The sequence below is a fragment of the Rhineura floridana genome, chromosome 2 (assembly GCF_030035675.1).
Source record: "Rhineura floridana isolate rRhiFlo1 chromosome 2, rRhiFlo1.hap2, whole genome shotgun sequence".
In the NCBI taxonomy this organism is placed as follows: domain Eukaryota; kingdom Metazoa; phylum Chordata; class Lepidosauria; order Squamata; family Rhineuridae; genus Rhineura; species Rhineura floridana.
Window position 1 is genome coordinate 187,137,568 of NC_084481.1, and position 9,153 is coordinate 187,146,720.

Below are 9,153 nucleotides of genomic sequence, written 5' to 3' on the forward strand. Positions count from 1 at the left end.
AGCCTTTGATGACCTTTTGCTCCATGAATTTGTGTACTCTGTGGGTAGATGGTGGAGGAGACTGCCAGACCTGCTTTCAACCTGACTGGATGTAAATATGGCCAGGGGTGAAGTGGTGGAGCTTCAGGAAACACTTCCCTGAGCACACCACCACTGCATAAGAGGCAGTCATCAGGTGCTGGGAGGCAGAGTGGCTTGGAGCACTGCAGGGGAAGGAGGATGGAGGAGGAGAGTTCAGTGAAGCTGTTGGGTGGAGATAGGGAGCCTAAAGGCTCAAAATGCTACGTATGTATGGCAGGAAGGGTACAAGGAGAGAGGGTGAAGAAAGAACTGAAAAATGGTTGACTGGAGTGAGGCAGGTCCAAGAACAACCTAAGCAGACTGTTATAGAGGGAGCTCTGGATCCTAAGACCAAATGGTGAGCCAGAACTTGAAGTGGGGAATAAAGGAGAGAACCAGCGCAGGGGTCTCTGTGATGCGAAGGATCCCTGATTCCCTAGGGAACAACAGATCCACAAGATACACCCTGAAGTAAGGGTTCATTCTGGGGCTCTGAGGGACTCCTCAAAGTTGGCAAAGAGCTCATAGACATAATTTCACAAGCATTCATAATTCACCAATTTTCAAATGTTGCCATTGAGAGGCTCAAATTGTTGCCAATTGTAAGCTTAAATTTTAAATGAGTTTTATCTTAAAATGCAAGTGCTTTGAACTTGGCAAGTGTCAGTTTAAACTGATATACTATCAAATGCTAAACACGAGGGCCGGGCACTGGATTTGGCCAAGACCCAAATCCTGAACCAAATTGGGCCAATTTGGGTGGATCTAGGCATTGACAGAGTCAGATAAAGACAGTCCCGGATTGGTCCAGGCTGCCTGGAGTGAGCTGGGCTGTTGAGGGGGGCATGATGTCAGGCAGGGAGAAGGAGAGGCATGGACTGTTTGCAAGAGGGCTTTCGAGCAGCTCTGTGCTGTGCTTTGCCTGTGTGTGCCTGTTCCCAGCAAAGGAAGACAGACACACATTCAAACTGAGCAGAATTGAACCCTCCACTCACCAGCTGTTTAATCTTGCTGGCTACAGGGTCTGCTTCATCAAGTTCCATATTCTCCTCACAGAATTACAATCCCCAGAGTGGTTTAACAATCATTCCCTCTTCCCAGGAAACTCTGGGAATTGTAGCTCTGTGAGGGGAATAGGGGCCTGCCACCCTGGGGTCCTGCCGGGAGGAGGGTGAGATATAAATCAAGTAATAAATAAATAAATAAATTAACTCTCAGCACTCTTAACAAACTACAGTTCCTAGGATTTGGGCATGGGGGAGCCATGACTGCTAAAGTGATATTAGAATGCTTTAAATGTATGATGTGGATTTGACTTAAGAGAGGAGGTCCAACAGAAGCTTCTTGTTGTTACATGCCTTCAAGTAAATTACAACTTATGGTGACCCTATGAATCTTTTGGATATATTCCTAGGGATTTCATGGTATGAGGTATTCAGAGGTGGTTTACCATTGCCTTCCTCTATCCTATGGCACCTGGTACTCCCAGGCAGTCTCCCATCCAAATACTAACCAGGCCTAACCCTGTTTAGCTTCTGAGATCCGATGAGATTGGGCGTGTTCAGGGTAGTATGGCCGTAGACCCAACAGAAGTTATTACTAGTTATTTCTGTTTGGCAGTAAAATAAAGCAATATATTGACTTCTTCTTTCCATGATCTTTCTGTGAGGAATGTCTCTTATTGGAAGTAAGATGTGGGATGTTGTGGAATCGGCTCCAGGTTTTAGTGCACCTTGGACAGCTCCTTGAAAGTTCAGACAAATGCCCAGTGGGGATTCCTCTGCCCCATTAACCTGGAGCCACCAACCGCCACTGGATAGTAACATGGCAATCCTATTGCACACACATGCATCTATGTGCAAGAGTGGATAGATCTGGAGAAGCACTGAACTGTTATTTAACCAAGTTGTGAAAGTGAAATATTAGAAGTCACATGTCAAATGCTATCAGCTACCAAAACATTAGATACTGCCAGTTATCAAATATTGCATACTAAATATCAAATAGTTGGGAAATATCCAATGCCAACATTTGCAGAAGAGAATTTTTGTGAATGTATTTATTTGCATTTTAAAAAAGGTGCCCTTCAGTATAAGAGATTCCCAGGATCTCTAACAAAGGATAAAAGAATAAAATAACCATATCATCATGATAAAAATATGGGGTGACTAGAGGGGAAGAGCCCCCTTGCTCGCTTCACTCACCAACTCCCCACCCCCAAACACACAGACACACACCTCAGACACCTCCAAGCACACCCACAAACACCCAAGCACCCCCTAAACACACACACAGGCGCTCTCTCTGTCTCTCTCTCTCACACACACACTCCTCCTCTCCTCCTCCCACCCCCAGGCACCAACACTCTCCACCCCAACCTGCTAGCATTGACTGTTGGGCTGTTGCCACTGCCACTGCCACTGCTGCTGCCACCCTCTTACCCACCCGGCCCCAGGCCACAGCCCTCCCACCCATCGCGACATGCGTGACCTCCTCCAGTGCTGCAGCGGCCTTCTGGTGCTGCTTCTTGAATGGTATTCTCTGGCAACTGAGGGGCTTCATCTGCCACTGCCATTGTGGCCTGTGCAGCCTCCTCTAGTGGCAGCGTGGCTTCCTACAGTGTTGCTGCCACAGCCTACAGAGCCTCCTCTAGTGCTGTCGCCAATGTTGCCTGCAGGGCTTCCTCCTCTACTACCATGGCCTGCAGGACTTCCTTCTCTGCCACAGCCTCTTCCAGCACCACTGTTGTGGCCTGCACAGCCTTCTATGGTGCTGCCAAAGCCTCCATCACTGTGGCCAGTGCAACCTTGTCCAGTGTTGCCATCGGGTAGCCCACCCACTCACCCACCAGTCTTTGCCACCTTGCCGTTCCCCCGACATCACACCACATGATGTCATGATGATGTGATGCCACGAGGGGTTACATTTTTTTATATATAGGAAGATATCTGACCAAGATATCTATTCATTGATTTCAGTGGATCTCCTACGTATGACTAATGGGACACCATCCATAAATAAAATAGTTAATAAAATTGGCACCAATAACAATCTCCTAAAAATATTTTAAAAACTGGGGACGTGTTTTTTTTTTTGCCTGGCATGGAAATGAGAGTCTAGTATGTAAATGAAAGTAGACACCCCACAGGTGAGAGAATTCCATGAGTGAGGGCTCACCATGCAGAGGGCCCCCTATCCAGTAACCACCCAATCTGCCTCTGACAGCAGGGGCACCTGGAAGAGCACCTTTGATGATGGGTGGGCTGATGTGGAAACCAGCATTCCTTTGAGTACCCAGACCCCAAGCCATGTAGAGCTTTAAAGGTGAGTACCAGCCAGTAATCAGTGCTCCCACTGACTGATCTGGATCAAAAACTTGCACCTGTGCTTTAAACAAGCTGAAGTATGTGGACAAAAGCAGCCCTATGTTCAATGTGCTGCAGTAGTCTAACTGAGAGGTTCCCAGTGTCTCAATGACCATGGCCAGGATCTCTCTCTCTCCAGGAGGGGCTGCAGGTGGTAAAAGTTAAGGCACGCTGAAGCACCCATGCTGCTTGGACTGCCAGTGAAGCTGGGAGCAGCTCCAGCCTGCAAACTTTATCCTTTTGAAAGAATGCCACCCTGTACATAAACAGACTGAATGCTCCCCAGCTAGGTGAACCAACTACTTTCCACTCACATGACTGAAAAGGCATAGCATGCAGTACTTAATGAGCCTTGCAGATGAGAGAATTTTTTGTGTGTGGACCTCTGTTTTCCCCTATGAATGGGGAAGGGCCCTGGCTTAGCGGTAGAGCATTTGCTTTGCATGCAGAAGATCCCAGGTTCAATTCCTGGCCGCTCTGGGTAGGACTGGGACAGACCCTTGCCTGAAATTCTGGAGAGCCGCTTCCAAGCAGAGCTAGGCCAACTAATGTTCTGGCTTAGGTGTAAGGCCGCTTCCTCTGTTCATGTATGCAGAGCCGAAGGTGTTCCTTCGTTTATAGCCTTGATTCCATAGCATGACTTAAAAACTGAAATATGTGCACACATGTAGATAATGGTGTTTACTCAGCTTCTCACTGTGTTAGCATTAAAGAACGACGACAATAAAATCTAGCAAGAGTTACCTCAATACGTTTGGAAGGCAAAGGATCTGTTCAGAACAGAATGCTCCCAATAAGGAATCAATCATCCTTTTAATATGCCTAATGCATTTTTAAAAGAAGCACAAACATTTTAACGTTTTGTAACCTTGGCACAGACGAAGTTGGAGTAGCTAGACTGTATCTAATATGGCAGTGCTGAGATGGGGGGGTTCCTTGTTTCATGAAGCTTGTCACCCGCCTTTGTAAGAGGCCCCTTATTTCAGCAATCTCCCCAGGGGACGTGAACGAGTGACAATGTCTGCAGCTTTCAAAGTGGCAATTGCCATGCCAAAGGCCTCCATCCTTGCCCTCTCCTGACAAGGTCTTGGCAACAGGAGGGGCCACAGCTCTGCGGTGGAGCACCTGCTTTGCATGTAGAAGGTCCCAAGTTCAGTCAGAAGAACATTAAAAGAGCCTGCTGGGTCAGACCACAGGCCTATCTACGCCACCCTCCTGTTTTCCACAACAGCCAGCTGTGGCTATAGGAAGCCCAATATAGGAAGTACATGAAGGTAATAGCCCTCTCTCACTGCTGTTCCCCAGCATGGCCATCCCAGGACATTTGGATACTTGAAGCGTGGAATTATACAGGACGAGCTCCATATTAAAGTGTACCTCTTGCAGGCCTCTGTTTTTTCTTATATTAAGTCAGAGGTCCTGAATAATGTTATATTAACCTGTGGGCATGAGCCCCGGTATATTGGCAATGCAATTTTGTATGTATTTGCTTAACCTGGCTTTGAGTATAACCAGAGATACATCATGCCAAGACTGAATCCAGAATAGACTCCTGAAAGTGTGACTCAAAGAAGATTAACAACAGAGGTCAAACAAATTGTTCCTGGACAAAAGCTTCTCCAGAAGAGCACCCCCATAAGAGGAATAGAAAGCAACAAGATGTCCCTCCCCCTGTTCATGGAAGATGCACAGTTGCATGGCAGTTTAATCTTATCTTGACACTGGCAATGGGGCATTGTATTCCCGAGGGCAGTAGCCTGCCTTAGGGGACAGAGGGCAGGCTGATTTCCCACACCTTGCGCCCACTCCTCACCCCGCCAGCACCTGCTGCCTGAAACGGTTGACTGACTCTGCCTAATAGTAGGACTGGACCTGTCCCCAACCAGTGGTGTTTAGAAGCATGCTGCCTCTGATCCTGGAGGATGCATATCGCCATTGTGTCTAGCATTAGCAGCAGCAGTTGACAGCACAGCAGTGTTGCTCACTTCCCTTCCCACTGCCAAGCGTTACTGCCAGTTCCTGAGAGGGAGAGGGGAGCTCAGTGTGGTGTGGGCACGGTGGCAGGAGCATCGGATTGTCTCCGCCACCACAGCCACACAGTTCTGAGTACTCTGCGCGTCTACCCCCTCCCCGTGCTTGGCATTGTGAAGCCAGGTGAGCAATGGCACCCTGCCTGCATTGGCCTGTCGACTGCTACTGCTGCTACTACTCGTAATGGCTATATGCATCCTCCAGGATCAGAGTAGCCACTGACACCCTTCTCTCTATGAATTTTGGCTAATGCCTTTTTCAGGTCAACTTCACTGGTGGTGGCCATCACCATATCTTGTGGAGGTTGTTCCCCAATGCAGGTTGGGACAGGCTCCTGCCGAAAGCCTGCCAGTCAGTGTGGACAATGCTGCGCTAGACAGACCAGTGATCTGGTCCAGTTCCTTGGGGCTGGCATGTAGGATACACCCTTTACATGAAGGATGGTGACTGAAATACTTCATTGTAGAACAAACTCAAACACACATTAGACAGGAGCAAAGCCCACTAGATATCTATGTCCTCAGCTGCCTCAGAGCTTGGTCTCCAAAGCTTTGTGCAAAACCCGGAGTAGACCTTTTCCAGACACTGGTGAACTGGAGTACATAAAACATGGACTGGATTCCCTAATGTTACATGGGGAAGAATTCTGCTGAGGACCATCTGCTTCAAAGTGGCTGTTGCCACTTTAAAGAATGCAAGCAGCAGCTCCACCCAAACCCAGAATGCGGTTATTCTCCTCTGTGGGCAAAGTGCTTGCCAAAGAAAGGGAGATTATGGTTTCTTTTTAAAGTGGCAGTTGCCTGCTCACGTATGATGCTTAGTCAGTCCCTCCCCTTCTCTTAGCTAATGAATTTTCAAGAGAGTGGAACAGATTGATTTCACAGTCAAATGTGTCTTTCCACCCTTTGGAAGTGCTACATTTTCAAAGAATATTTCACATCTCCCCCACCCCTCACAAAAGCATTTTTCATTGTAAAATAAAAAAGGAACCCCACAAAAATTTGGTGGAAGCTTAGATTATTTCTAGAAGGCACATAACAACAACCAAACAGTGTTATCTGGAATACTTTCATAGCCATACATGTTTATGACCAGCAGATGGCACACTTGCACAATTGACTTGCTTTTAAACCCAGCAGAAGCTGCAGAGTCTAGAGAGCAGCAGCTACTTATAAGAACGAACTGCAGTGTTTTCCAAGCTCTTGCCAATAAAACTAGAGGACTGTGAGCAAGAAAATATACTCCAGTTAACCAATTGTCAAGATTATTTAAAGAATATTGGTCTCAAGGCCTGTGTGTGCGTGTGTGACTTGAAGAGCTATCCCTTTCTCTCCCAACAGATAACCAATGCTTTCAGAGATGTGAATATTGACCGTTGCACTGGCAGAGGAAACTCTGTACTTATACTATAAGGACTGGGTGCTCACCTCACTGCTGCAAGGAACTCTGGATTGGGGCCTTCATGTTTCAGACCATTCCATAATGACCACTGCCTCCTGCCACAGATAAAGCATTCACATGTTCAGGCAAATGCTTGAATACACATTTGGCTGGAACATTGGAAGAAAGCAGTTAGACAATGGAACTAATTACCTAGAGGGGTGGTCCTCCTGCACTAGAGGGCTTCCAGCAGAGGTTAGGCTGAGCAGTCCTCTGTTAGGGGTACCCCAGCTCTGGGTTTTCTGCATTGAGCAGGGGTTGGACTAGATGGCCTACAAAAGGTGTGAGGAACCTTTTTCTGGCCAGATATCTTCCTACCCCTTGAGGGCCAAATTTGACAGGTGAGTAGGGCCTCCCACCTGTCAGTCACCTGACATAATAGTGAGTGATGAACAGGGGTTAAATTCTGCTGCTTTGGCTGCTCATGCCAGTTCCTCGCAGGAGAATTGGTGTTCGCAGCCAACACAAAATCAAACCCTGTCCCCCGCCCAACAGCTGATGTCACCTTCCATATTAATGACATCAGCTGATGGGCAGATGGGTGTGGTTATTTGGAAAATGGCCTCGTGGGCCAAATTTAACCTCTTGGTGTGCAGGTTTGGCCTGTGGGCCAGAGGTTCCCCAGCCCTGGACTACAAGGTCCTCTGCAACTCTTTTATTCTGTGAGGAGAGTGAGCATATTTTTGGTCTTGAACTTCTCCCTTGTGGACAACAACCTCCTGGAGCATGGTTGAGGTGGTAGAAGATTGAAATGTTGTCATGTTGGCTGAGCATTTTCAGAGAAGGTCATCTTTACTTGATATGCCACTGTTTACGTAAACAATTTAAATGATAGTTCTACCCTGCTGTTGATTTTCAAAGTATTGCCTTTTGATGGCCATTTTGAAGGGAGGTTGATGAGCCTTTCTTTGGATGGTTGTTGAACAGCCACCATCCTGAATAAGGATGGGTGTATCAGTCCATTTTGGTTCCTCTCCATTTCTCATTTTTCCATTCTTAAGATCACTTCTCCACATTTTAAAAAAAAGTCCTCATGAAAATTTGTCAGCATTTTATGTGAATTTCTTATAATATACATATCTTTGTTTGCAATGTTCCCTAACATACATTTTTTGCAAATCAATTTTCCCTAGTATTGTGCATTTTGTGTGTTATTTTCACTAATGTATGCATATTTATACACTTTATACACATTTATGGACACATTACTTATTATTATTATTATTATTATTATTATTTATTACACTTATATACCGCCCGACTAGCAAAATCTCTCTGGGCGGTGAACAACAGAGAATATAGTAAAATACACATATAATACAATAAAAACATATAACATATAACAGTAAACGATCAAAAATCAGTTACAACAAAAAGAAATCAATAACTTAAGTTAAAAATGCATTGGGAAAGAGGAAGGTTTTAACCTGGCGCCGAAAGGACAACAGTGTCGGCGCCAGGTGCACCTCCACGGGAAGACTGTTCCACAGTTCGGGGGCCACCACTGAGAAGGCCCTAGATCTTGTCATCACCCTCCGGGCCTCCCTATGAGTCGGAACCCGGAGGAGGGCCTTCGTAGCAGAACGTAGTGAATGGGCGGGTTCATAGTGGGAGAGGCGTTCCGACAGATAGCGTGGTCCCGTGCCATATAAGGCTTTATAGGTTAATACCAACACTTTGAATCTGGCCCGGAAGCATATTGGTAGCCAGTGCAAGCGTGCCAGAACAGGTGTTATATGCTCGGACCGCTTGGTCCTTGTCAGCAATCTGGCGGCCGCATTTTGCACTAGCTGCAGCTTCCGAACTGTCTTCAAAGGCAGCCCAACATAGAGCGCATTGCAGTAATCCAAACGCGAGGTTACCAGAGCATGTACCACCGATGTAAGGTCCTCCTGACTCGGATAGGGACATAGCTGGGCTACCAACCAAAGTTGGTAGAACGCATTCCGTGCCACCAAGGCTACTTGAGCCTCAAGTGATAGGGAAGAGTCTAGAACTACTCCCAAGCTCCGAACCCGGTCCTTTAGGGGGAGTGTAACCCCATCCAGGACAGGGTATGTATCCACCATCTGATCAGAGAAACCATCCACCAGCAGCATCTCAGTCTTGTCAGGATTGAGCCTCAGTTTATTAGCTCTCATCCAGTCCATTGTCGCGGTCAGGCAACGGTTCAGCACATCGATAGCCTCACCTGAAGAAGATGAAAAGGAGAAGTAGAGCTGCGTGTCATCAGCGTACTGATGACAATGCACTCCAA

The 9,153-nt window shown here is 46.8% G+C and overlaps 1 pseudogene; it reads right to left on the minus strand.

The window, feature by feature from the left end:
* Positions 1–1,524: 1,524 nt before the first annotated feature.
* LOC133378507 (5S ribosomal RNA) lies at positions 1,525–1,643 on the minus strand (annotated as a pseudogene).
* Between the last annotated feature and the right edge of the window lie 7,510 nt (positions 1,644–9,153).